We start from the raw sequence: 26,929 nt of genomic DNA on the forward strand, positions 1-26,929 counted from the left end.
CATTGGCCCATGTGAGGCCACGCGTCGTGCCCGCCCCTTCCCCGGTTTCCCCCTCTGCGGGCCGCGCCCACGGGAGCGGGAGAACCGTCTGCGCGAGAGCGCCCGCCGCGCGCTGCCGGCCGCGCCCTACCGGCCGCGCCCTACCCGCCCCGCCTCGCCCGGCCATTGGTGGGCGGAGAGTTAGTCCCGGCGGGGTCGCGGCGCCGGAGCCTGCCGAGGACACCCGGGGGTGGTCGGTACCGGCAGTGGCTCCCAGAAACGCTCGTTGAAGACATATTTGTGGAATATCTGGCATCCTACTGGGCAGGGGGATTACAGGGGTGAACAAGAACGTAGGAGGTTCCTTACCTAGCGCAGGGTACGATCTAGCGGGGGCAACGGGCACTAACCACACGAATGCAAGTCCAAGCTATGATGGGTGCAGAGAGAATAAGGTGCTCTTGAGGGTGGCGAGGCGAACGTCACCTAGTCAGAGAGGTCAGGGAAGGCGTCTCTGAAGAAGGGATGCACACATTGCCTGCTTCCTCCCTACCCCGGCGCGCGCACACACATACACACAAACACCCACATCGACCAGCATACCCACCCCATGCACTGCTTAACCTAAAGACAAAGATTACCTTAACTACATCCGCATACCTCTTTTAGTGGCCATAGGTACCCTGTAGGTCAAGGCCAGGAAAACGACGCTGATCTGGGGGTTCTGTAGGTGACAGGCTGCTTGAGATCCGTCTGTAGGCATGGAGAAGCCCTTGTAAATATCCAGATCTTTCCGCTGGCAGATGGGCCGGCACTATTGCCCTCACCTTCAGGAACAAGATAAACAGCATGTGAAATGACAATTAAATGGCCTGCTGTTTAAATGCGAAGAAGTTTCTTTTAAATATCCTACCGCTTAAATTTTAAAACTTTCATGGTTGATCATTTTTATTTATTCATTTAGAAATATCAGCGGCTGGGGCACCTGGGTGGCTCAGTGGGTTAAGCCTCTGTCTTCGGCTCAGGTCATGATCTCAGCGTCCTGGAATCGAGTCCCGCGTCGGGCTCTCCACTGAGAAGAGAGCCTGCTTCCTCCTCTCTCCCTCCCTCTGCCTGCCTCTCTGCCTACTTGTGATCTCTGTCTGTCAAATAAATAAGTAAAATCTTTTAAAAAAGGGGGGGGGGATTAAACAAGCCTTGGGAGTGGACAGTAGCCTAGAAGACACTAAAAAAAAAAAAAAAAGAGGATCAGGTCGGAGACATTACAGAGGGAGAACCTATAAATTGAAGCAACTATAACCCATATGCCCTCCGGGTCTCCTTACCCTTAAGAGATGTAAGTACATTTGGCCTTCCCATTTCTGAATCTTAACTGTGTTGGGCTTCTCTCTGTCCTCATTGCTCTCCAAAGTATTTCTTTTCAGATCTGTTTGGGTATGTGCAAGCTTTGTTCCTTTTCCTTCAAGAACTCCAAATACCTCAGCATTTAGTGATGCTCAGTTAAGTTTACCCAGGATTGGAAGATCACCATAGCTAGCTACCCTTCCCTCACTGGGCCAGCTCCCTCACTGCCATTCCCACCACATGGTTCTCCCCAACTTTTGTAGCCCCTCAATCCACAGCATCTCTTTGGGAGTACAGCCCTACCAAGCCAATCTGTATCCCTCACCTTCCCTGGGAATCTAGGGAACAAAAATTCCTTCATCATACTATTACTGACAACTGACTAGAAATGGGGAAAAGAGACTAGGATCCTAGATGATGACAATATTCAGAAAGCATCCAGGGGAAGAAGCTTGGCTGAAAAGACATAAATTCGGTTGGTTACGATGAGGCTGAGGCTGAAGTACCTGGGGGACATTTAGTGGGCAGTTGGGCATATGGGCCTAGAACTCAGAAGAGAAGCCTGAACAGGACCTAGAGGAATGTGAGTTTTCAATAAGACCCTATTAATTGCAGCTGTGATTGCAGATAAGGTCACCCAGGGAAAGCATACAGCACAGGAAAAACAGTACACAATAAACCCAGCCACTCAGGCATTTACGGGAGGAGAGTCCAAAGGGAACCAATAAATTGCACTCAAGAGAAGCTGAGATTTGATAGCAAAGAGGAGGGACCTATGGGAGAAGCCAAGAAAAGAAGGGACAGCCAAGAGATCAAGTGGCTCAGAGAGGACAAGCAAAAGGAGGAAGGGAAGGACCAATTTGTTTTGTCCACTTGGGGCTCAACTGATGACTCATTCATTGTGGAATGATAGGGGCAAAAACCGGATTAGAGAGGGAGCAGGGAAGTCAGGAGACAAGGGAGCAAATCAGATTTCTCTTTGCCGGAAGCTTGCCTGGGAAGAGAAAAAGATAGGATGGTACCAAGGGTGTTTGTTGTGTCTGATTTTCAGATGGGAGAGGTGTGAGCAAGTTTATGGGCTTAAAGATACAGGTGAAGATGGTGGGCTGGGGGATCAGATCTACAGCCTTAAGAAACTGGAGCCAATAGCTCTTTTTCTAAAAGGGCAAGGAGGGAAAGCCGGGAGTCAGAGAGACACAAACACAAGAGCTTAAGTTAAGGAACTCCCTACTTTACAGCCTCGGTTTTCTTAGAGAAAAAGAAAGGGCTTTTCTAAAGTAAGGCCCTCTGTTGAAAATGAGCAAGATGTTGAGGTGAGGAGTTTGAAAAAGGAAAAGGAGAGTGGGAGACTCTCTCTAAAGCTTCTTAGGGATTGGCAAGCAAAAAATCATGTAATTTTCACCCACGATCCACAAGGACCCCTGTATGGAACTGGAGAGGATGAGTTAGGAGACTTGCTCCAAGGTGGAGGTCCTGCTGGCTGAGCCCAAGAGAGAAACAAGGAAGCAAGAAGGTTAGTGGGGAGCAGACAATCCTAATACCGGCTGCGAGAACTGGGTCAGAGTTCCTCTTAGCTTCAATAGAGTTGTACCTAATCTGTAAAGCTACCCTGTCCACCTAGACTTTGAATGTCACTCCTTGTCACAGCATCTCAAGGGTCTCCTCTCTCCCCACACCCCCAGCTTCCCTGCACCCTCCATACATTTCTCAGGCAATCATTCTTCCCCAATTTTTCCCTCCAAATCCTTTTTGGAATAATAGTATAAAAAAATTTATCAAACTGTCTTCCCTTTGCTGTTAAGTTGTGGTGAGTCCCTGGGCCATCACTTCCTGTCTTCCAGCAGTCTCACCCACTCCTCCAAAATATAGAGTCTGGGCTCTACCTCCACCATCCACTAAGACCAGTTACTCAAGTTTACCAGATCCAACCCAAATTAATCACACCTCTTCTTACTCAGCCTCTCTCTCTGTAGCATTTGATGCTGAACATTTCCAGCTTCTAAACCTCCTCCACACTCGTGGTTTCTACCACCCAGACTTATCCAGCCTTCTCTGGGGAGTTTGATAAACCCTATTTTCTCTCCCATCCCTAAAGGGCTGCTGACCCCTCTAGCTCTCTCCACTGATGCCTGCTTCCTCAGTTGTCTCATCCTCCTTAGATCCCAAATGCCACTTCAAGTGTTTATTCTAACTGCTGGCAGAATATATCTAGATATAGTTAAAATAATAATAAAGGTTATCATTAACATAATTGTCTAGTCCTTCCCTTTTCAAATTTCAAAGTGCTTTCACATCATCTCATTGCCTCAGAAAGAGCAAACACAGCCCCTATTTTATAATTACGGACGCTGGAGTTCAGAGACCTGTTCAAGTCCAAACTAATCTGCGCCTCCTTTCTTATCTCACTTTCTTATCTCTGCCAATGGCAAAAAGTATCTTAATCTCCAGGGCAGAAACCTTGTACCAGTTTTTTTTTTTTTTTTAAGATTTTATTTATTTATTTGACAGAGAGAGATCACAAGTCGGCAGAGAGGCAGGCAGAGAGAGAGGAGGAAACAGGCTCCCTGCTGAGCAGAGAGCCCGATGTGGGGCTCGATCCCAGGACCCTGGGATCATGACCCGAGCTGAAGGCAGAGGCTTTAACCCACTGAGCCACCCAGGCGCCCCACCTTGCACCACTTTTAATTCCCTTCTCCCAGTATCTCAGGTGTGCCTTCTTTAGTCAAATCTGCCATTTTGGAGATCCACACACAACTTCACTCTATCAAGATAACAAGCCTAAGGACTGTCATCCCAACTTGGCTGACCAGCTACCACCAGTGCTTCCTGCTTGCTAACCACTAACTTGAGTTCCAAGAAAACTTTCATCCTGAAAATCCTTTTTTTTTTTAAGATTTTATGTATTTATTTGACAGAAATCACAAGTAGAAAAAAAAAAAAAAGAAATCACAAGTAGGCAGAGAGGCAGGCGGCAGTGGGGTGGGGGGCGGGGAAGCAGTCTTCCCGCCTAGCAGAGAGCCCGATGTGGGGCTCGATCCCAGGACCCTGAGACCAGGACCCAAGCCAAACGCAGAGGCTTAACCCACTGAGCCACCCAGGTGCCCCCCTGAAAATCTTTTTAATTTATGAGAAAAGAATGACAGGTTTTCAAGAAACTATTCCATGTTTTTTGTGGGGTTTTTTGTTTTTACCTCCTGAATGTTTTCACATAAATCATCCCTTCAGTTCAAGCGAGACAGTCATTCACCAAACCATTCGCTCACCTCCCACTGCACTGTGCCCACAATGGACTGGGTTACACGAAGACCAGCCCGTTGGGACCTCTGCTCTCAGAGTTCATGGTCTAATAAGAAACGTGTCCATATGTCCCTCAGAAAGAATGTTATAATTAAGTTTAACCATAGTAAGTACCTCCCTTTGCCTGGGGCCATGGGAGTGGTAGGGCAGGCCACACAGAGCCAGCGTTTAAGGAGTTCCTGGCCCAGCGGAAGAGACAGGAAGACACTGAAACTGAGGAATCCTAGGTTCCTAGACTCTGAAACAGAGGAATCCATTCCTGGACCAGCAGCCACAGTAACCTCGGGGTTCTTGGCCCAAGTCTCTCTGGCAGGGGCTGGGCAGAGCCTCTGGAAACTGAGTTATTCCAGGAGCAGTGAGAGAAACGTTTGTGGGTGAAGGAGAAAGAAAAGAAGGTGAAAAACAGATGGGCTCTGGGGAGGGCAGGGGTGAGAGTCAGTCCGCAGGGTAGAGAAACTGCTGGTGTGGTGGCTTGGTATGGGAGGAAAGGCTAGTCAGTTTGAATATGTAAACGAAGGAAAACCCTCCAAACCTGTGTACAGTCCCTCAAAACACAGCACAGGCTTGGCAAAACTTTCGTGCATTTTTTATCATAGCAAATACAGAAAGGTACAAAGAAAATAAACATTTATTTATGACAGAATGACTATCAACATTTCCGCCATACATAATTTATTCACATGGATTGTTCCTGTGGAATCAGAGCTCAGCAAATGGATGGGCTTCCAAATGGGGGAGAATGAATTTTGGAGTTTCCTCCAGCAATGTTATGTTTAAAAGTTGCCAACCTTCGAAGCAAATTTTATCTGCTGCAAAACGGGTTTATTTGGGAATAACAGGAATTGCAATTCAGGACAAGCAAGCTATAGCAAAAGCCGCAGGCAAGTGCAGAGAACAAAGGACAGGAATGCTCTTTTATAGAAGGAAAGGGGAAGTTGGGAAAGGCTGTCACAAACTAAAAGTCCACTAAAGTAAACTGCGAGTTGGAAGTGTCATGGCTTTTCATTGGCTTAGCTGTGACAGTCTTGCCTTGTGGGGGCCATTGCTGGACAAGGAGACCACCTTTCTTTCTCTTGCTGGGGTAGTAATGTTGGGTCCGTAATCAAAGGAACGAGACTGATACAAAGCGAAAGTCAAGCAAAGCTTAATTTCACGCCAAGAATCGAGAATCAAACCGACCGTTCGGGGCTTAGAGAGAGGACAACCCCTCTCAGCCTCACAGACTAACTTTTATAGAGCAAAGACCATGTGGTTGAGCCTGGCCACACACAGGTGGCCAATGAGATTGTAACACACAAAGAAAGCTGCACAGTCATGCTAGTTCACACACGGGTGGCCAATTGAATTACAATTCACCCCATAGTAGCTATTTGAACTAGCCTATCCCCTTGGTCAGAATTGGCGCCCAAAAGGCGCCCAAAAGGCGGGGCCCACACTGCTTGGTAGCTAGGGAGACCGTATGCACGCTCTACTGATTGGATGTCGCCACCTGATCCGACTCATCCCTGCATTCGGGCTCTGTTATCTCCACCTGACCTGACCCGCCCTTGTATTTGGGCTCTGTTATCAGGGACTGGTCGACCATATTCTACTGGTTTCCAGGACTTGTTTTTAAGTAAGTTCCCCTGGGGGGTGGGGGGGGTGTCAGTTTAAGTTTTACTGCATTAACAACAAAATCACTGTTTAACCAGATGGAATCGCTCTGGCTAAATAGCCCCTTACATTAAGTGGGTTTCCTCCTGTTGAGAACTCAAGGTACTTAAAAAAAAAAAAAAAAAAAAAAAAAAGAATGCAAGGTACTTCACTTCTCTTCCTGATGGGTCTACAAAGTCTGCAATAGAGCTCCCCTTCTGGCCTCCCAACTCTATTTTATTTTCTTTTTTTTAAGATTTTATTTATTTATGACAGAGATCACAAAAGGGGACCCAAGCAGGGGGAGCTGGAGAGGAAGAAGCAGACTCCCTGCCAAGCAAGGAGCCTGATATGGGGCTCAAACCCAGGACCCTGAGATCACGACCTGAACTGAAGGCAAATGCTTAAAGACTGAGCCACCCAGGCACCCCCAACTCCATTTTAAATGACGTTTCTTTTATTCAGTTTCCCAAGGTAAATATGCCTTATCAATTGGTTAAAATATGGCTAATTATGGCAAATAATCTGATTGAAAATAAAGGAGCTACAGAAAAATTGATCTAATCAGTACATTCATTCATTTGTGTGTTTAACAAATCCTTACTGAATGGTTACTAAGTGCTAGGCACCAAGGCCTGATTTGTAATACTCCCACTGTGTTTGCCACCAGGTGACTGACTATTGGAAACTTCTGGGAAATGCCAAGGAGCAAATGAGGTGGCACTGGTAGATCAGGACCCTGATATCGGCTGACATTTGGTCCAGACGCCAATGCTCTAGGTGGCTTCCTGGGAGACAAGCAGCAGGAAGTGAGGAGTTTCCCCCACCATTCCTTACAGTCAGCACCATCAGTCCCCACCCCGACCTCAGGTCTTCAAGGAAATGAAAACTTGCTCTCCTTTGTGAAACCATGCCCACCCCACCCCACCCCCCCCACACACACATGCAGGTCCACAGACCTGTGGGACTAGAAGGGTGGCATGATCTTACACTCCCATCAGAGGCAAATGAGAAAAATTCATCCATGTACTCAGACCAACCAAAGAGGAGGGAGGGGGGACTTGGGGACGGAGATGCCGAATGAAAGGAGATGAGAATGGAGGAAGCTGAGTCTTGAGAAGTCAGAAGCTGAGTAGGCAAGGAAACAAGGGAGGCAAGGAGGCTGGGGGCATGGAGAAGGCTGTGGAGGCCGAGGTGCCAAGGCCACTGGGAGAAGAGGAAGGCAGGGAGCAGGATCTGGCTGCAAGGAGAAGATCTTACAGGGAGACCCAAGAGCAAGGGCTAAATGTGCCCCTTTGGAGGTCATCAGTTGCAAACCTGCCTGTCTCTTCAGCAAATGTATAGAAACAAGAGGCCCCACTTCAACAAGTCTCACGTTAACAAGTCCCACTTCCTCCAACTCGTTCTGCCTGATCTCCAAGTACAAACACAATCATGGCTTCATGCTCAGTCTCAAATAAATAGCAGGCCACACTCTGGAAAACTGTAGGAAGGTTCCTCAAAAAGTTGAAAATAGAGCTACCCTACAGCCCAGCAATTGCACTACTGGGTATTTACCCCAAAGATACAAATGTAGGGATCCGAAGACATGGATGGAACTAGAGGGTATTATGCTGAGCAAAGTAAGTCAATCAGAGAAAGACAATTATCATATGATCTCACTGATATGTGGAATTTACGAAACAAGGCAGGAGATCATAGGGAAGAGAGGAAAAAATGAAACAAGATGAAACCAGAGACAGAGACAAATCATAAGAGACTCTTAATCTCAGGAAACAAACTGAGGGTTGCTAGAGGGGAAGGTGGGGAGGGATGGGGAGGCTGGGTGATAGACACTGGGGAGGGTATGTGCTATGGTGAGTGCTGTGAATTGTGTAAGATGCAAATAATACATTATGTATTGATAACAAAAAAAATAAATAAAAATTTAAAAAATTAAGGGACGCCTGGGTGGCTCAGTTGGTTAAGCAGCTGCCTTCGGCTCAGGTCATGATCCCAGTATCCTGGGATCGAGTCCCGCATCGGGCTCTCTGCTTGGCGGGGAGCCTGCTTCCTCCTCTCTCTCTGCCTGCTTCTCTGCCTACCTGTGATCTCTATCAAATAAATAAATAAAATCTTTTAAAAAAATTTTTAAAAAATTAAGACATCTTGAAATTTAGAAATAAATAAATAAACAAATAAATAAATAAGAGGCCATTCCTATTGTGGCATAATTTGTAGCCTTTAAAATAACCTCTGAGGGAGCAAATGTAGAATGTAAAATAATTTACCTCACTACTTGCTGTTCAGTGAATCATTCTGATAGGTGATCAACAGTTTTAGGATGCTATATTCTTTTTAAAAAGATGTTATTTATTTGTTTGAGAGAGAAGAAGAGAGTAAGAGAGCAGGGGGGAGAGGACCAAAGCTGACTCCCCACTAAGCAGGGAGCCCAACGTGGGGCTGGATCCCAGTGGTGTGGTTTTGGAATATAGGTGAGGTTCAGTGGGGTGGGGTCCAAAACCAACGATCAAGAAAGAATTCTTGAGAAATCTTTGGTGCAAGATGGTGGCTTATTAAAGCACGGGGACAGGACCATGGGCAGGAAGAGCTGCTACCCTGGGGTTGTGAGGGGAGGGGGGATTATATACTGTGGGGTTGGAGGAGGTAAGGAAAAAGGGAGGTTTTGCAAGAACTTTTGTGTATTAAAGAAGACACACAGGATACCGTAGGCTTTGCTCTTTGTCAAGTTAAGGTTGCTTTTCCTTCTAGTAAGGCATTAACGGAGAGTTGGGATCTCCTCCTATCACCTGTCCCTATCAATGAGCTGTAGGTTTAAAAGAAATTCAGTTTTATTTACATTTCCTTCTGCCTCAGCCTCCCTCAGTTTTAGGAAGGGGAGCATGATATTAGGGCTTGGGGAAACTGAGTTATGGTTCTCTAGAAATTAAGCTATTGGTAAGAAAGCTTCTTCCTTGTAAATCACCAGGACATTTGTAAGCTGAGGGAGACTCAGGTCTTGCAGGATTGTGATCTGTACAAGTTAACTATTTGTTTTTTCTTTACAGCAGCCAAGAGTGCCTGAGGAATGTCACAAATATCCCATGGTGGAGGAGGGGGGCTTGTAGGGTTTCAGCTTCTGCTTTGTCCTCAGCTTGTCTTCCACTCCCTCATCACCAGGACCATTAGATCATGACCTGAGCCAAAGGCAGATGCTTAACCAACTGAGCCACCCAGGCGCCCCTAAGATGCTGTACTTTTAAAGTCTAAAATTCATATGCATGGGATTTGGCTACTTAGGAAGATATTTGAACTGATTAGTAGTTCACCTATGAGACAAAATTCTACAAAATAATCATTTGATAAAGTAAAATAACTTCCCTCTATGACTCTGAAAATTATATCAAATAGGCTTTGGACCAGGCTATTTAATCTACATATAATTAACTTAAGGTCCTGGAAGAGCTTGTCCAAAACTTAAGGTGGAGGTGGTTTCCAACTATTGGCTCAAAAATGCACATCTGCTCATTAAAGCTAACTGGTGTTTTCAGTCGTTAATGCTAAATCTAGTTGGGCTTCCTACTGCTGAATTTCAATCCCATATGGAGCAGATATTATGCAGGGCAGGGATTTAGGTCCTTGAATCATGATGTCATTTCATAATAATTTTATAAATTATTTGTACAACAAAAGCTGGATTATCTGACATTGTCCTAAGAAGTTCTAGGAATCTTTGGTTGTCTCCGATGTGCTACCAAAATAAATCTTTATGCTAGTTGACTATTAATACTGAAATTCAGCCAGTATCAACATACTTCGAAGACAAGTCAGAGTCATCTCAAAGTCTTTAGCTAAGTGGAGGAAGGAAAAAAAAATAAATCTTTCTCCTAAAATTCAAAAATAAGAGAAGCTTAAGAGATTCATAAGATAATCCTTTTTAAAGAAATAAAATGTGATTTAGGATACAGGGCTGTTGGATTTTATGCAGGGGATGTATTCCTAAAGACTTTATGTAATTTAAAACATTAATTCAAAACAGAGCCTGACAAAGGGTGGCCTTTATTTTTGCTTATCTTCTAAAGAAGAAATGTCATGTAGCAATACTTAAATGGCATTTACTAAGCCAACTTCTTTTAGAATATATGATTCCTGATTATTTTTTAATTTGGGAGGATTTTCATTGTTTCAAACTTTGCATGTTAAATATGTCTTAATATCTTTATAATGCTCTATTTCAAATATAATGAAAAATACATTAAACATGATTACATGATTACACTACAAAAGAAACCAGAGGAGGTTATAGAAAAGGGAAAGAAACTGAAGGGCATTCATTAAAATAAGCTGGTTTAGTTATCAACTGCAATTTTTCCTTCATAATATTTGCAGCATATATGACAAAGAACCAATTTGCCTAATAATATACAAAGAATTCTTACAAGTTCAACAATAAAAAAGATAAATTAGGGACATAAATCCTTCTCTCTATAGAATCTTCAGTAAAATCCACTTTACTCCTTAAAAAAAAGATAAGCTATATTTTTAAAAGGGCAAAGGCATGAAAAAAAGTGTTTCACAGAAAAAATACATCCTATAAAGACTGATAAATAGCCAATGTTATCACAGGTGGGGGTCAAGGATGGGAGAAGACTTTAATCCCTGTTAATGAGGATGTAAATTGTTACAACCTCCAAAAGAGGGTAATTTTGACCATCCATGTGAAAACCAGAAATTTCACTTGTGGGAATTTGTCCTAAGGAAATAAAGCCAAAAGGAGGAGCAAATGTCCATGAGCATTGTTTACAAGGCCCAGGATGTGGCTGCCAGCCTCACCCATGAAGACAGACTCAGGTTTTCCAGATGCCAACTAGCACACCTTACCTGCCCCTTCAGCAGCTCGCACCAGGAATCCAGCACAAAGAAAACACAGGGATTTCTGTAGCTGCTCTGGGCTGGGTAAGAACATAGGTGGGATGTCACATCTCCCAGAGGCATTTCACTGAAAAACCCCCAAACATCTGCCTCTTCACTTGGGCCTCTAGCCAACCCTGTGGCTCCTCCCAGGTCACTATTATTCTGGAAAACTGGTAGCCCTTCTTAAAAGCCAGCCCCACGGGCTGGCATTCCCGCTATAGTCACAGCTTACCAGACCACCTCTCCCTGGGAGGCAGGATTGCTTGCAATATCCACTAAGAACCCGAAAATGTCCCCAGTATTATGTTTGTAACACTGAAAAGCTAGGCCATGAGTGTAAATGTGCTCATATAGGGGGTCAGACAAATTATGACACAGTCATCGAATGGACTAACTTTCAAAAGGAATGAGTAGTATCCATTTCAGACTAAAACAGAATGATGTCGGGGCATCTGGGTGGCTCAGTGGGTTAAAGCCTCTGCCTTCAGCGTGGGCCCTGATTCCAGGGTCCTGGGATCCAGCCCCGCATGGGGCTCTCTGCTCAGCAGGGAGCCTGCTTCCTCCTCTCTCTCTGCCTGCCTCTCTGCCTACCTGTGATCTCTGTCAAACAAATAAATAAAATCTTAAAAAAAAAAAAAAAAAACAGAACGATGTCTAAGAGATACAACTAAAGAGAAAAGACTTGCAGATTAGGATACATTCCTCCTTGTACACAGAGGTACCCCAATGTCTGAAACAATGTCTCGAAAGGAAGTGCTTGATTATCTTGATTATCTGTTGAATGGATGCAAGTTTGTAAAGAGAAAAGTCTAGAAGGCTTATAATCTTGTCTACCGTGTTCCCCGCAGGCTTCCAGAAGCTGGAAAATTACCTGGTAGCCCAGGTAGTCCCATAGTGTGTCTTTAAAAAAGACACAACAGTTACAGCAGCTAACCCTGAGAAGAGGAAGACTGCAGGAAGAAGAAAAAGAGACCACTTTTCACTTTATGCGGTCCTACGTTCTGTAGCTTTTCTTTTCTTTTTTTTTTTAAGATTTTATTTATTTATTTATTTGACAGAGAGATCACAAGTAGGCAGAGAGGCAGGCAGAGAGAGAGAGGGGAAGCAGGCTCCCTGCTGAGCAGAGAGCCCAATGAAGGGCTCAATCCCAGGACCCTGAGAACAGGACCCAAGCTGAAGGCAGAGGTTTAACCCACTGAGCCACCCAGGTGCCCCAAGTTCTATAGCTTTTCTTTTTTTATTTTTTTTAATGAGTTTCTACTTTAATCTTTTTTTTTTAAGATTTTATTTATTTATTCGACAGAAAGAGAAAGATCACAAGTAGGCAGAGAGGCCGGCAGAGAGAGAGGGGGAAGCAGGTTCTCCGCTGAGCAGAGAGTCTGATGTGGGAGCTCGATCCCAGGACCTTGAGATCATGACCTGAGCCGAAGGCAGACGCTTAACCCACTGAGCCACCCAGGTGCCCCTGTTCTGTAGGTTTTCTTTTTTTTTTTTTTTTAATTTATTTTTATTTATTTGTCAGAGAGAAAGAGAAAGAGAGAGAGAACACAGGCAGACAGAGTGAAAGGCAGAGGCAGAGGGAGAAGCAGGGTTCCCGCTGAGCAAGGAGCCCGATGTGGGACTGGATCCTGGGACACCGAAATCATGACCTGAGCCGAAGGCAGCTGCTTAACCAACTGAGCCACCCAGGTGTCCCTGTTCTGTAGGTTTTCTTACAAGCATGTAACATGATGGCGATCATTTACATAGTAGAGAAAGATAGCAGAAAGCTTGAAGTTTTTAGAAAAATATGGGTAAACAATAGCCAGACTACAGAAAGAGCCCAGATGTCTATTGACAGATGAATGGATAAAGAAGACGTGGCGCATATATATATATATATATATATGCGCCATATATATATATATACACACATATATATGTGTGTATATATATGTGTGTGTATATATATGTATATGTGTATATATATATATATATCTGCCATCGAAAAAAAGAAATGAAGTCTTGCCATTTGCAACAATATGGATGGAACTAGAAGATATTATGCTAAGCAAATTAAGTCAGTCAAAGATAATTATCATATGATCTCACTCATACCTGGAATTTAAGAAACAAAGCAGAGAATCATAGGGGTAGGGAAGGAAAATAAAACAAGATGAAATCAGAGAGGAAGACAAACCAAAGAGACTCTTAATCATAGGAAACAAACTAAGGGTTGTTGGGGGGAGAGGGGAGGGGATGGGGTTACTGGGTGATGGACACTGGGGAGGGCATGGGGTGTAATGAGCACTGGGTATGATATAAAACTGATGAATCACTGAACTTTACCTCTGAAACTAATAATACACTATATGTTAATTGAATTTAAATTTTAAAAAATATATGGGCAAAATAAGTGTATGTCCTATAATCTGTTATCCTTCTAATCTCATTTTAACTACTTCACTCCAGCCATTTTGTTCTAAGTCTCTAAGTGATCTAAGAAAAACAAAGTTAGCAACTGTATGACTCCTTCACTATGTGTGTTTACAAGAATAATCCTTTCCACATCTATTTCTAGGTCCACAAGTGTTAAGTCTTGAGTAACTGGAATTTTGTGTACCTAAAAACTCCCATTCCTCCAACACATGAAGTAGCTAAAGCTTTTAACATGGCATAAATTAATATTCAGGGGTGGTATGAAAAGGACGCTGGTGGGTGATGTGGAAAGTAGAGAGTGTCCCTTTTTTACCTTCTGTGGAGTGCTGCTGACCCAGTGACAGCAGAAGAAGAGTTGACAGGACATAGAGGGATTCCTGTCCCTGCTGCCCCAATCAGCATGAGCCATATGACCCTCAGGCACTGCCATCACAAGTCTGTGAGTCTCCTTAACTCTCCCCACACCACACACAGAGAGCATCTCACCCGCCCTCTCCACCACCCTTTACTGCTGAGGTGTCCCAGAAGTGTTGGGGGGGTGGGGGGGAGGTGACTTCACCCCTGAGGCGATAGAGGGGCCAGCCAAAATAATTGGCACATTTATTTGAAACCCCATTCTAAATTTGCATTCTGTTCAAAACCATACATCTGCATTTGTTTGTTTGTTTTAAGATTTTATTTACTTGGGGCACCTGGGTGGCTCAGTGGGTTAAGCCTCTGCCTTCAGCTCAGGTCATGATCTCAGGGTCCTGGGATTGAACCCCACATCAGGCTCTCTGCTCAGTGGGGAGCCTGCCTCCCCTTCTCTCTCTGCCTGCCTCTCAGCCTACTTGTGATCTCTCTCTGTGTCCAATAAATAAATCTTTTTTTAAAAAAGATTTTATTTACTTATTTAAGAGAAAGAGAATATGGTGGGGGGGTGCGGGGGACAGAGAGAAAGGGAGAAGCAGACTCCCCGCTGAGTAGGGATCCTGATATGGGGCTTGATCCCAGGACCCCAAGATCACGACCTGATCCAAGGCAACAGGGAGATGCTTCACCCCCCGAGCCACTAGGAGCCCCTACATCTGCTTCAGTATAAAAGTGCATAAGTAGGGGCGCCTGGGTGGCTCAGAGGGTTAAAGCCTCTGCCTTCTGCTCAGGTCATGATCCTAGGGTCCTGGGATCGAGCCCCGCATCAGGCTCTCTGCTCCCCGGGGAGCCTGCTTCCTCCTCTCTCTCTGCCTGCCTCTCTGTCTACTTGTGATCTCTGTCTGTCAAAAAAAAGTGCATAAGTATTTTCCCCCACAATCTCCCAAATAAATCCTCTGTTCCAGGAAGATGGGACCTGCGGTGATGGTGGTTTCAAGCATCCCCAACACACACACCAACTGAGATCTGAGTTGCAAAGCTGATGGCAACCTGTCCTACCTCCCCTTCTGCTCAGACTTGATTATCAAAGTCAATTCCCAGCACTCCAGGATTCCCAGGCTTCAGTCAGCCACGCACACCATCCCCCCACCACGGGGCTGTCTCATCACTCTTCTTGCTACTCAGAAAGCATAGGGGTCCTCTTTCTTCCTTCTGCATTTGGCACAAACTGCTGTACCGTGTTCTCCCAAATCTCCATAGTTGGGACGGCCCCGTCCGACTACTGTAGTGCCCACACCTGCTGGTGGTCCCACACTCATAACGGCGTCTCCATGTATAAACACTACGTGCTGCTCCCACCTCTATGCCTGGAATTTCTTTACCACTCACCTCTAAATGGCCAACTCATGTTCTTCCAGACCCAGCTTAAGTTTTCCTTCTCAAATGTAATGATTCCCTGCTCTTCAAGAATGAGGCAGCAGGGGCACCTGGGTGGCTCAGTGGGTTAAGCTGCTGCCTTCGGCTCAGGTCATGATCTCAGGGTCCTGGGATCGAGTCCCGTGTCGGGCTCTCTGCTCAGCAGGGAGCCTACCTCCCTCTCTCTCTCTCTCTGCCTGCCTCTCTGTCTACTTGTGATCTCTCTCTGTCAAATAAATAAGTAAAATCTTAAAAAAGAAAAAAAAAGAATGAGGCGGCAGCTACAGTCTATGCTAACTAACAATTTGGCAGGTCGCTTGATTTTTTTTCTCACATTTTGGGTCATGCCTTACCTCTGGTCCCTAAGCCCCCCTGAAACCATCCCAGTAGCCCCTTTCCTTCTCACACTCCCCCAGTACCATGACAAGTCGCTCTCTTGGTCCCTGTCTACCTTGTCTCTCCAGCCCTTCCAGTGATCCTGGCCCTGAACCCCAGCCCTTTCCTGCTTTCATGTCGGTCCTCCCTGATGCCCACCTATTGCTGCTTGCCCGGGGCCAGGGCGTCCTGCCCCTTGTAGCCCCCTCATGGTGGGCTCTGGGTTCCAAACCTTCCCAGGCAGATAGAACATTGATTACTACATTTCTGAATCCTGTACACTTCAACCAAATGAATTAAACTTAGGCTGTTTCTGTATGTGAATAATGGCAACTCAAAGATGGGCCTAGGCAGCCTCTATTAAAAGAGCACACAGTCTACGGGAGAAAACGGGCCAGGGGAGGTAGGGATTGTTTTCCCGCCTGCGATGTGAGGGTGTCAAGGAGGCAGAAGGAGCAATATTTGGCCTGGGCCTCGAAAGGTGTATTATGATTCCTTGGCCTGAAGTTGGAAATGGGGGGGGGGGGCGGGGGGGACGTAGGGAGACATTCTAGACAGAAAAAACTGCCTTGACATTGAAAACATGAAAGGTCAAAGCCTCTTGAAAATACCAGACACACTAGCTCAGTTCAGGACTGAGTTTTCACTAAATCTTTCTGGTTATGATATGTTTTCCTAGTTTCAGAGAAAAGAAAACATTTTAAAGAATAGGGGAGAGCTTGGGCATGTTCTCTTGCAAATCCTTACTGGAGGGTAAACCTTATCCTTTGAAAGTAGATCCTTTTTTGTAAATATCCCAAAGTGAATTAAAGGATAATCTAATGATTCATGTGGGTTACCAAACTGGTTCATTCACTATGGAATGAGAAAAAGGAAGACTAAATGAGTCATCTTTATGCTCTATAGACTGAGTAAAAAAGGAAGGACCCTGATCTTGACCCATGAAAGGTCTCAGAAGGCAATTCTTTTTTCTTTTTTTTTTTTTTAAGATTTTATTTATTTGACACAGAGAGAGACAGCAAAAGAGAGAATACAAGCAGGGCGAGTGGGAGAGGGAGAAGCTGGCTCTCCGCTGAGCAGGGAGCCTGATGCAGGGCTCCATCCCAGGACCCTGGGAGCATGACCTGAGCCAAAGGCAGACGCTTAACAACTGAGCCACCCAGGCACCCCTCACAAGGCAATTCTTTTAAAGATTTTTTATTTTAGAGAGAGAAAGCGAGTGCACATGAAAGGGGGGTGGGGGGAGAGAGGCAGAGGGAGAGGGAGATCTCCTTTCCCTAACTTAGGTTAGCCATTGATTCTCACCTGGATAAACCAAAGGTGCAACACAACTAACATATTCTCTGGTTGGGTAGAAGGTAGGGGAAGTCAGGTTATCATTTTCTATATTGAAAAATGTTGGGGCATCTGTCTGGTTCAGTCAGTGGAGCATGAGACTTTTTTTTTTTTTTTAGATTTTATTTATTTTTGCAAGAGAAAGAGAACATGAGTACATATGAGGGGGGAAGGCTAAAGGGAGAAGCAGACTCCCTGCTGAGCGGGGTACCCGATGAGGGACTCCATCCCAGGACCCTGGGATCATGGCCTCAGCTGAAGGCAGACACTTAACCAACTGAGCCACCCAGGCACCCAGAGCATAAGACTCTTGATCTTGTTCAAGTTCAAGTTCAAGCCCCATGCTCAGTTTAGCAAAAAATTTTTTAAAAATTTTTTAAACATTTTTTTTAAATGTTTAAGGGTGCCTGGGCAGTGCAAACAGTTAAGTGACTGACTTTTTGATTTTGACCCCAGGGAGTGATCTCAGGGTCGTGAGATCGAGCCTTGCATCTGGCTCTATGTTCAGCATGGACTCTGCTTGAGATTCTCCCTCCTTCTCCCTCTGCCCCTCCCACTTGCCCTTTCTGTCTCTCTCTCTCTCTCAAATAAATAAATCTTTAAAAATAATGTTTAACTGCTATGTTCTTGCAGGACACATGGAACTATGGGCTACATTTCACCATGCACATCAACGGTTCACATACTGGATCGTTCTAACACGTTTCTCAGAATTACAAAGGTATTTCACACCCCCCCAGGAATTTGGGGGTGCAGTGCATATTCCTTTGGGCACCTCCCACAGTGCCACCCAACTTTGTGCAAATGAGCAGTGGTGACCTCCATACTTCCTCTCCCTGTCTTGTCCCCGAACCCAGTCCTTCCTCCTCACTACTGTAGGAGTGAACTTTCTAAGAATCTTTCCATGATTCTTTATTATCTCAGCACGACCGACAAGGTTCTGATCTGCCCCATCTCTCCTCCACACACTGAAAGATTACTACTCTCTGCAGAACACACCCTCTCAGTACCTTGTGCCTACACAGAGGAACTGTTCTTCCTTCTGTCAGGAAGCACGTAAGTCCCCACCCTCCCTTGCATCCTGCTGAACTCCAGTTCACCTTGCAAGGGTGAGCTCCATGTTGCCTCTCTGTCTCTTTCAGACCCCAAGCAGTCCTCCCCTCTCACACCCACCACAATGACCCAGCACATAACTCACCCCACCCCTACAGCAACTTCTGCCTACATTGTCACTGTCCCTGTGCTGTCAGGGCTGCCCCACCATTCGGAGAGCTCCTGAGGACCAGCCCTAGGCTTTTTCATCTTTTTTTTTTTTAATGATTTTATTTATCTATTTGAGAGAGCTAGACAGCACAGGTGGGGGAGGGAGGGGAAGGGAGAGATGGAGAGGTTCCCTGGATGCAGGGCTCAATCCCAAGACCCTAAGATCATGACCTGAGCCAAAGGCAGATGCTTAACCCACTGAGCCACCCTGGTTTCCCCCATGGGCCTTTTCATCTTTATGTCACCTGCAGTGCCTAGGACAAAACGCATTCTCGACAAATGTTTGTTGAAGGAATAAACAAAAGAATGAAGAGCTTTTAGAGTATTTTACCAACAATAGCATCAGGAAAATAAGCACACAATTTCACAAAGTCACTGCTGTTAAGAATAAAATTAATTTTTAAAAATAGTGGCATATTGGGATGCCTGGGTGGCTTAGTTGGTTCAGCATCTGCCTTTGGCTCAGGTCATGACCCCAAGGTCCTGGGATGGAGTCCCGCATCAGGGTCTTTACTCAGTGGGGAACCCACTTCTCCCTCTCCTTCTGCCTGCCTCTCTCCCTGCTCATGCTTTCTCTCCCTCTCTCTCTCTGACCAAAAAAAAAAAAAAAAAAAAAAAAAATCTCTAAAAAAATAAAAATAAAAAGAGTGGTATATTATACTTACACTGGATCTTGCAGGGGAAAAGTCATTTTTTTTAATACAAAGGTTTCAGTGATACCATCACCTGACTTAAAAAGATATTAAAAACGTGTCATACTTAAACACCTAATAGCCATGACAAATCAAGCCAGAAATTATCACCTTTTTCTTCCTGTTCTAGCCCGGGATAAAGATAGAAATCAGAAAATCTGATGACTAGCAAGGAGTTGTTTGGAAGAAAAAAAAGTAAGTGTCTTTTTTTGATTTACTGATATCATTCTAAGTACTTAATTGGCTATGCATCAAACCAACAAACTGGGAGATTTTCCCCTTCTCTGTCAGCTTTTCCTTCCTCCTGCTCAGGTCAGCCCTGCCAAGAGCTCATTTAACGAACTTCATCAATGTGCTGGGCAGGCACCGCGCTAGTAAGACTTGCAGTCCCCAGCGGAGACATGGTCCCCGGACGAAACGGCTCTGACGCAGGGTTACTGGGGAGCCACCGGAGCCCAGATGGGAGGCACCCGGCCCAGCCAGGGACACCACCCATTCCCCAAGGAGCTCATTTTGTCACTTTACTTCATCAGCAGGCTGCCCTTGACTTTATACTTACAACTTCCACAGAACATGCATTTTCTTCAAGATACCCCTAAACCACCCTTTGTGAACAGAATTCAGTTCTGCCCAGCTTCATGAACATTCGATCCTAGCACTCCCCATTCTAACCAAGAGAATCCCACCACTTCCTAAGTACTATTTGTTCATTCCCGGATTAGTGCCTCTGTAAACGCCCTCCTCTGGCAAGTATCTCTCTCAGGCAGTCCAATGTAGTCCCCTCCTGTAAGCCAGTGGTTCTCAGGCTGGGGTGATTTTGCCCTCCGGGGAGTATTTGATAATATCTGGAGACATGTTTGGTTGTCAGAGCTAAGGGCTGCCACTGGCATCTGTTGCTCCTTGGTAGAGACCAGGGATGCTAGGAAACCTTCCACAGCCCACAGGACAGCCCCCCCACACACACATAGAATCACCTGGCCCCAAAGTACCAGTGGTACCCAGATTGAGAAATCCTGCTCTGAGTTAGTCTATTTCAATCAGGAAATATTCCCAAATTAACCATTCCCAACTCTGATTATCCCTTTGCTCTGTACAACCTCAGAACGTATCGAGGTATACGTTGTTCTATATTAACTCGGATATGAGGATAAGAATCAGAGGCTCAAGATCAGATAGGACTTTGAGAGTCACAAAGTCTAACCACTTCCTTGATGACTTTGCTTTGTAAGCGTCTGTTGCATGTGAAAACCTTGTCTTTCTTCAACTAGATTATAAGCAGTTCCGTTAAAGCCTTCTACATTCATGTGCTCTGCAAACATTTACTGAGCGCCTGTTCTGTACCAAGCACCATCCTAGGCACTGGGGAATGCAGTGATAAATAGACGTTATTTCTACCCTTGTGGATCTTAAACTTAGTGGGGCAGACTTTTTTTTTTTAAGTCACGTAACTTCCACTGTAATAAGTGCTCTAATAGGAAGAACGTGGTTTACCTGATAACAGAGGCGCCTAACATGATCTGGGGCATCAGACAACCCTTCTCTGAGGATGGGACCTTTAAACACATAGTAGGCACCCCACCAAAAAGGAGAAGTACAGACCAATATCCCTGATGAACGTGCATGCCAAAATTCAAGATACTAGCCAATAGGATCCAATAGCACATTAAAAGGATTATTCACCGCCACCAAGTGGGATTTATTCCCGGGCTGCAAGGTTGGTTCAACATCTGCAAATCAATGTGATACACCACATTAATAAAAGAAAGAAAAGATAAGAACCATATGATCCTCTTAATGGATGCAGGAAAAGTGTTTGACAAAGTACAACATCCTTTCTTGATTCAAAGTGTTCACAGTGTAGGGATAGAGGGAACATATCTCAATATGATAAAATATGATAAAAGCCATCTATGAAAAACCCACAGTGAATATCATTCTCAACGGAGAAAAACTGAGAGCTTTTCCCCTAAGGTCAGGAACATGGCCGGGATGTCCACTCTCAGCACTGTTTCTTCATTTTGTTTTTAAAGATTTTATTTATTGAAAGAGAGAGAGCAGAGAGAAGAGGGAGAAGCAGACCCCTGCTGAGCTAAAATTAACTACTCAGGAAATGACAGGTGTTGGCAAGGATGTGGAGAAAGGGGAACCCTCCCACACTGTTGGTGGGAATACAAGCTGGTGTAGCCACTCTGGAAAACAGCATGGAGGTTCCTCAAATAGCTGAAAACAGAGCTACCGTATGACCCAGCAACCGCATTACTGGGTATTTACCTTAAAGATACAAATGTAGTGATCCGAAGGGGGCACCCGCACCCCAATGTTTATAGCAGCAATGTCCACAGTTTCTAAACTATGAAAAGAGCCTAAATGTCCATCGGCAGATAAATGGATAAAGAAAATGTGAGATATATATACATAAATATATGCATATTATATATATATATATATAAAATCAAAAAAATGAAATCTTGCCATTTATAATGACATGGATGGAACTAGAGGGTATTATGTTAAGTGAAATAAGTCAATCAGAGAAAGACAATTATATGATCTCATATGTGGAATTTAAGAAACAAAAACCGAGGATCATAGGAGAAGAGAGGAAAAATAAGATGAAATCCGAGAGGGATACAAACCATTAGAGACTATTAACCACAGGGAACAAACTGAGGGTTGCTGAAGGGGGGAGGGGATGGGGGGATGGGATAACTGGATAATGGGCATTAAGGAGGGCACATGATGTAATGAGCACTGAGTATGATATAAGACTGATGAATCACTGAACTCTACCTCTGAAAGTAATATATGTTTAAAAAAAAAAAAAACCCACAGGGGTGCCTGGGTAGCTCAGGCATTTAAGCGTCTGCCTTCGGCTCAGGTCATAATCCCAGGGTCCTGGGATGGAGCCCCGTATCGAGGCTCCCTACTCAGCGGGGAGCCAGCTTCTCCCTCTCCCACTCACCCTGCTTGTATTCCCTCTCTCGCTGTCACTCTCTCTGTCAAATAAATAAAATCTAAAAAATACAAAAAATAAAATAAACCCACATATTAGGCATTCAGTTAGTATTTATTAGATTAATACTAATATTATTATAACTAAGGGGAAGGCTGAAGGATAAACAGAAGTTATCCAGCTAAAGCATGCAGAGGCCAGAGGGAGACAGTCGGAGAGCTGAAGGGCCATGATGGGTTTGAGATGCCCTATGAGACCTCAAGGTGGAGAAACCACATGGGCCATTGGATGTTTATATCCGGAGCCCAGACAGGGAGGCTGGGACCACACCCAGGAAACTCTAACTCCAACATGTTAAGTCAAAAGGGATGGAAGAACCAATAAGAAACTGAGAAGAGGAGGCCAGAGACAGAGGCAGAAAACCCAGAAAGCTTTTCAAGAAGAGGACAGCCAACCTGCAAGACTGACCAGGAGGCCCATCCTCTTGCTGAAGCATCTCCTCAGCCTGAGGAAGTAAAGAGCCTAAACTAATCACAAGGCATCCTAGAGGATGAACAAACTACTGTTTTTATATTTTGGTGTTTTTTTTGTATTTTTTGTGGTTTATTTTTTGCTTTTTTTTTTTTTAAGATTTTTATTTATTTATTTGACAGAGATCAGGTAGGCAGAGAGGCAGGCAGAGAGAGAGAGAGGGAAGCAGGCTCCCGCTGAGCAGAGAGCCCGATGCGGGGCTCGATCCCAGGACCCCGGGATCACGACCCAAGCCGAAGGCAGAGGCTTTAACCCACTGAGCCACCCAGGTGCCCCTGTTTTTATATTTTGAATTAGCATAAAATCTTCTCCTGATAAATCTTCTACTTCAAAGTTGACCACATGAATGTATCCATCAGGATTAGATTTTGTGTGTGTTTTCATTTATGACACTGAAATCTTATCATTATTTTAAAAAATTAAGTCTAGCTAATTTTAGTTTCCTTTTGGGCCATAGTATCACAGTGTTCTACCAGGTTAGGGCATCAATGAGAAAGAGTTTGAGGCTGACATCTCAGTAGCTTAATAAATAAAAGATGCATCTGGCAACATACAATTAGATCTTGATAACTGGTGCAAGTGAGCAGTAGGAATTTGTGAATGAAGTTAATGGAATCTATAACACCAAGTTCAACCTTTTTTCCAATTAAATACTTACATTTTTAAAAATAGCTAAACAGCAGCGAAATCGGATAGTAATCTCATTCTAAGCTCCTTTTCACCCTGATCTGGAAGGGATGCAATGGCTAAGAAGCCACTGAAATAAGGAAAAATTAATAAGGTGCCCAGATAATCTAGAAACTGAGAAATCAACTCCTCAATAAAGTTAAGTATAACAACCTCTTATTGTATAACATTAGATCCGCAAAGAGTACTTTCATTTTTTTTTTTTTTTAAGATTTTATTTGAGAGATGAAGGGAGAGAGAGTAAACACAAGTCAGGGGAGGAGCATAGGGAGAGGGACAAGCAGACCCCGCTGAGCAAGGAGCCCAATGTGGGGCTCGATCTCAGGACCCTGAGAACATGACCTGAGCCAAAAGCAGACACTTAACTGACTCAGCCACACAGGTGCCCTTCCATTTCTAATTCTTTAGGAATGAGTTTTTATTGAGTACCCAACACAAGAATTATGAGACAAGCAAGACAGTATCCTGCCCTGAGACTCCACCAGAGAGACAACAAGCTAAAAGTCTAACTGCAAAGGGGTGACAGAATCACAAACAAAATGGCAGAAGCCCAGAAAAGGGAGTAAGTCATTCCAACATGTGTGGCAAAATGGCAAAAGAGATCACAGAGGGTGGGGCGCCTGGGTGGCTCAGTCGTTAAGCAGCTGCCTTCAGCTCAGGTCGTGATCCCAGGGTCCTGGGATTGAGCCCCACGTCGGGCTCCTTGCTCGGCGGGAAGCCTGCTTCTCCCTCTCCCATTCATCCTGCTTGTGTTCCCTCTCTCGCTCTGTCTCTCTCTGTCAAATAAATAAAATCTATTTTTTAAAAAAAGAGATCACAGAGGGCTTCATGGAAGATAATGGGAGGTAAGGGAAGAGCATTCTGGGTAAAGGAAGAAAAGAGCAGGACCTTAAAGTTACTCTGTGAGCCCAAGTGAAACTCGTGATTAATTTGGCTGAAATGTGCAGATGCATAAGGTAAATGGTGGAAGAATGAGCAGGAAAACCTACTACAGTCAAAACATAGAAAGTCTCAAAGATCTTGAGTATGAACTGTATTTTTCATGAAAACGGAGAGGCTTTCTGAGAACTGAAGTGCCAAGATTGGCTTTGAGTTAGAAATAAAATTGTGGCAACAATATAAATCGTGGACTTAGGATAAGAGAGATGGAGACAGGACAAACCCCATTAGGAAGTTATTGAAATGACCAGGTCCAGGATTGCCCAACATGTTCCAAGGAATACTGGTATTCTCAAAAGAAAGGGGTGGGGCTCCTTCTTGGAGAGCTTTAATGCACATTAGCACACAAGCTGCTCTTAGGAGTCCTTTGTTCAACCCAATGTGTCCCAAACTCAGCTAACCAAAGCACCTCTGTTGTTATGGTGATGGTTGTTATAGAACACCTACCAATACTGCGCAAGGCACTAAGGTATAAAACAGAAAGCAACATGAGTGTACTAGAAGATTAAGTTGAGGAAATCTCCCAGAAAAAACAAAATGACAAAGAGATGGACAAATGGATGTTCTACATGGTGGCTAACTGAGCACGATAAAGATATGTTAAATTTTTTTTTCTTTTTAAGAGTTTATTTATTTAGTTGACAGAGAGAAAAACAGCTAGAGAGGGAATTCAAGCAGGGGGAGTGAAAGAGGGAGAAGCAGGCTTCCTGCCGAGCAGGGAGCCTGGTGCGGGGCTCAATCTCAGGACCCTGGGATCATGATCCAAGCCTAAGGCAGACACTTAACAACTGAGACACCCAGGCCCCCTAAAAATTTTTTGAATAAAAAAGAGATGGATGATACTTATCCTGGCTGGAATAAACACAAACAGATGAACAAATTTTTATCCATTCATTTTTTAAAGCAAACCTCAGAGAATAAGAATAAATCCAAAAGGTCCTACATCTGACAAGAGATCCTAAAAGAGAAGAGAGCCTAGTGGGAGGGAAATCATAAAGAAACACTTCTACAACTGAAGATCCAGATTGAATGGGCATCTGAGTGACCCACTCTATGGATTAAAAACAACTAAAGAGGAGGAGTCAAGATGGCGGAGAAGTAGCAGGCTGAGACGACATCAGGCAGCAGGAGATCAGCTAGATAGCTTATCTAACCATTGTGAACGCCTACAAATCCAACGGGAAATCGAAGAGAAGAAGAGCAACAATTCTAGGAACAGAAAATCGATCACTTTCTGAAAGGTAGGACCTGCGGAGAAGTGAATCCAAAGCGACAGGAAGATAGACCCCGGGGGGCGGGGGGCCGGCACCCGGCAAGCGGCGGAGCAACGGACCACAAAATCGGGACTTTTAAAAAGTCGGCTCCACTGGGAGACATCGCTCCAGAGGCTAAACCGGGGGGAAACCCAGGCAGGGTCAGCATAACCCCAGGTCCCGCGGGGTCACAGAAGGACTGGGGGTGTCTGAGTACTGCAGAGCTCGCAGGTATTAGAGCGGGGAAGCCGGCTACAGTGACAAAGCCGAGGAGTGAGCTCTAAGCCCGGGGTTACCTTGTGCCAGTCGCAGGCTGGGTGGGCTTGGAGCGCGGCTGGAGGCTGTGGAGACGGAAGCAGCCCGGCGCTTTTCTCCAGCTCCAGCAATTGACTGCTTTCCTCAAGGCGTGACCGCAGGCCAGGGAGGCGGGGCGGTTGGGCGCTTTGCTCTGAGAGCGCACTGAGGAGCGGAACCCCAAGCTCTCGGCTCCTCCGGGCCGAAAGATTGGGAGGCCGCCATCTTCATTCCCGTCCTCCGGAACTCTACGGAAAGCGCTCAGGGAACAAAAGCTCCCGAAAGCAAACCCGAGCGGATTACTTAGCCCGGCCCCTGGCAAGGGCAGTGCAATTCCACTTGAGAATCAATACAACAGGCCCCTCCCCCAGAAGATCAACAAGAAACCCATCCAAAACCAACTTCAGTCACCAAGGACAGCGGAATTCCACAGCACGAGAAAGCAAATCCTACCTGGACAAAATGACAAGGCGGAAAAACTCACCTCAAAAAAAAGAACAAGAGGCTGTACCGAAGGCTGGAGACCTAATCAATACGGACATTGGTAACATGACAGATCTAGAGTTCAGAATGACAATTCTCAAGGTTCTAGCCGGGCTCGAAAAAGGCATAGAAGATATTAGAGAAACCCTCTCCGGAGAGATAAAAGCCCTTTCTGGAGAAATAAAAGAACTAAAATCTAACCAAGTTGAAATCAAAAAAGCTATTAATGAGGTGCAATCAAAAATGGAAGCTCTCACTGCTAGGATAAATGAGGCAGAAGAAAGAATTAGTGACATAGAAGACCAAATGACAGAGAATAAAGAAGCTGAGCAAAAGAGAGACAAACAAATACTGGACCACGAGGAGAGAATTCGAGAGATAAGCAACACCATAAGACGACACAACATTAGAATAATTGGGATTCCAGAAGAAGAAGAAAGAGAGAGGGGAGCAGAAGGTATATTGGAGACAATTATTGGAGAGAATTTCCCTAATATGGCAAAGGGAACAAACATCAAAATCCAGGAGATGCTAAGAACGCCCCTCAAAATCAATAAAAATAGGTCCACACCTCGTCACCTGATAGTAAAATTTACAAGTCTTAGCAACAAAGAGAAAATCCTGAAAGCAGCCCGGGAAAAGAAACTGTAACATACAAGGGTAAAAACATTAGATTGGCAGCAGACCTATCCACAGAGACCTGGCAGACCAGAAAGAACTGGCATGATATATTCAGAGCCCTAAACGAGAAAAACATGCAGCCAAGAATACTATATCCGGCTAGGCTATCATTG

The 26,929-nt window shown here is 44.8% G+C and overlaps 1 long non-coding RNA gene across 1 annotated transcript; it reads right to left on the bottom strand.

The window, feature by feature from the left end:
• Positions 1 to 343: 343 nt before the first annotated feature.
• LOC308345357 lies at positions 344 to 25,880 on the bottom strand. The gene is made up of 3 exons (XR_013967056.1): positions 25,655 to 25,880; positions 640 to 806; positions 344 to 465 (listed from the first exon to the last, which is right to left on the bottom strand). It is a non-coding gene; the product is annotated as an uncharacterized lncRNA (long non-coding RNA).
• Positions 25,881 to 26,929: the final 1,049 nt, after the last annotated feature.

The sequence above is a fragment of the Martes martes genome (genome assembly GCF_963455335.1).
Source record: "Martes martes genome assembly, chromosome: 7".
In the NCBI taxonomy this organism is placed as follows: Eukaryota; Metazoa; Chordata; class Mammalia; order Carnivora; family Mustelidae; genus Martes; species Martes martes.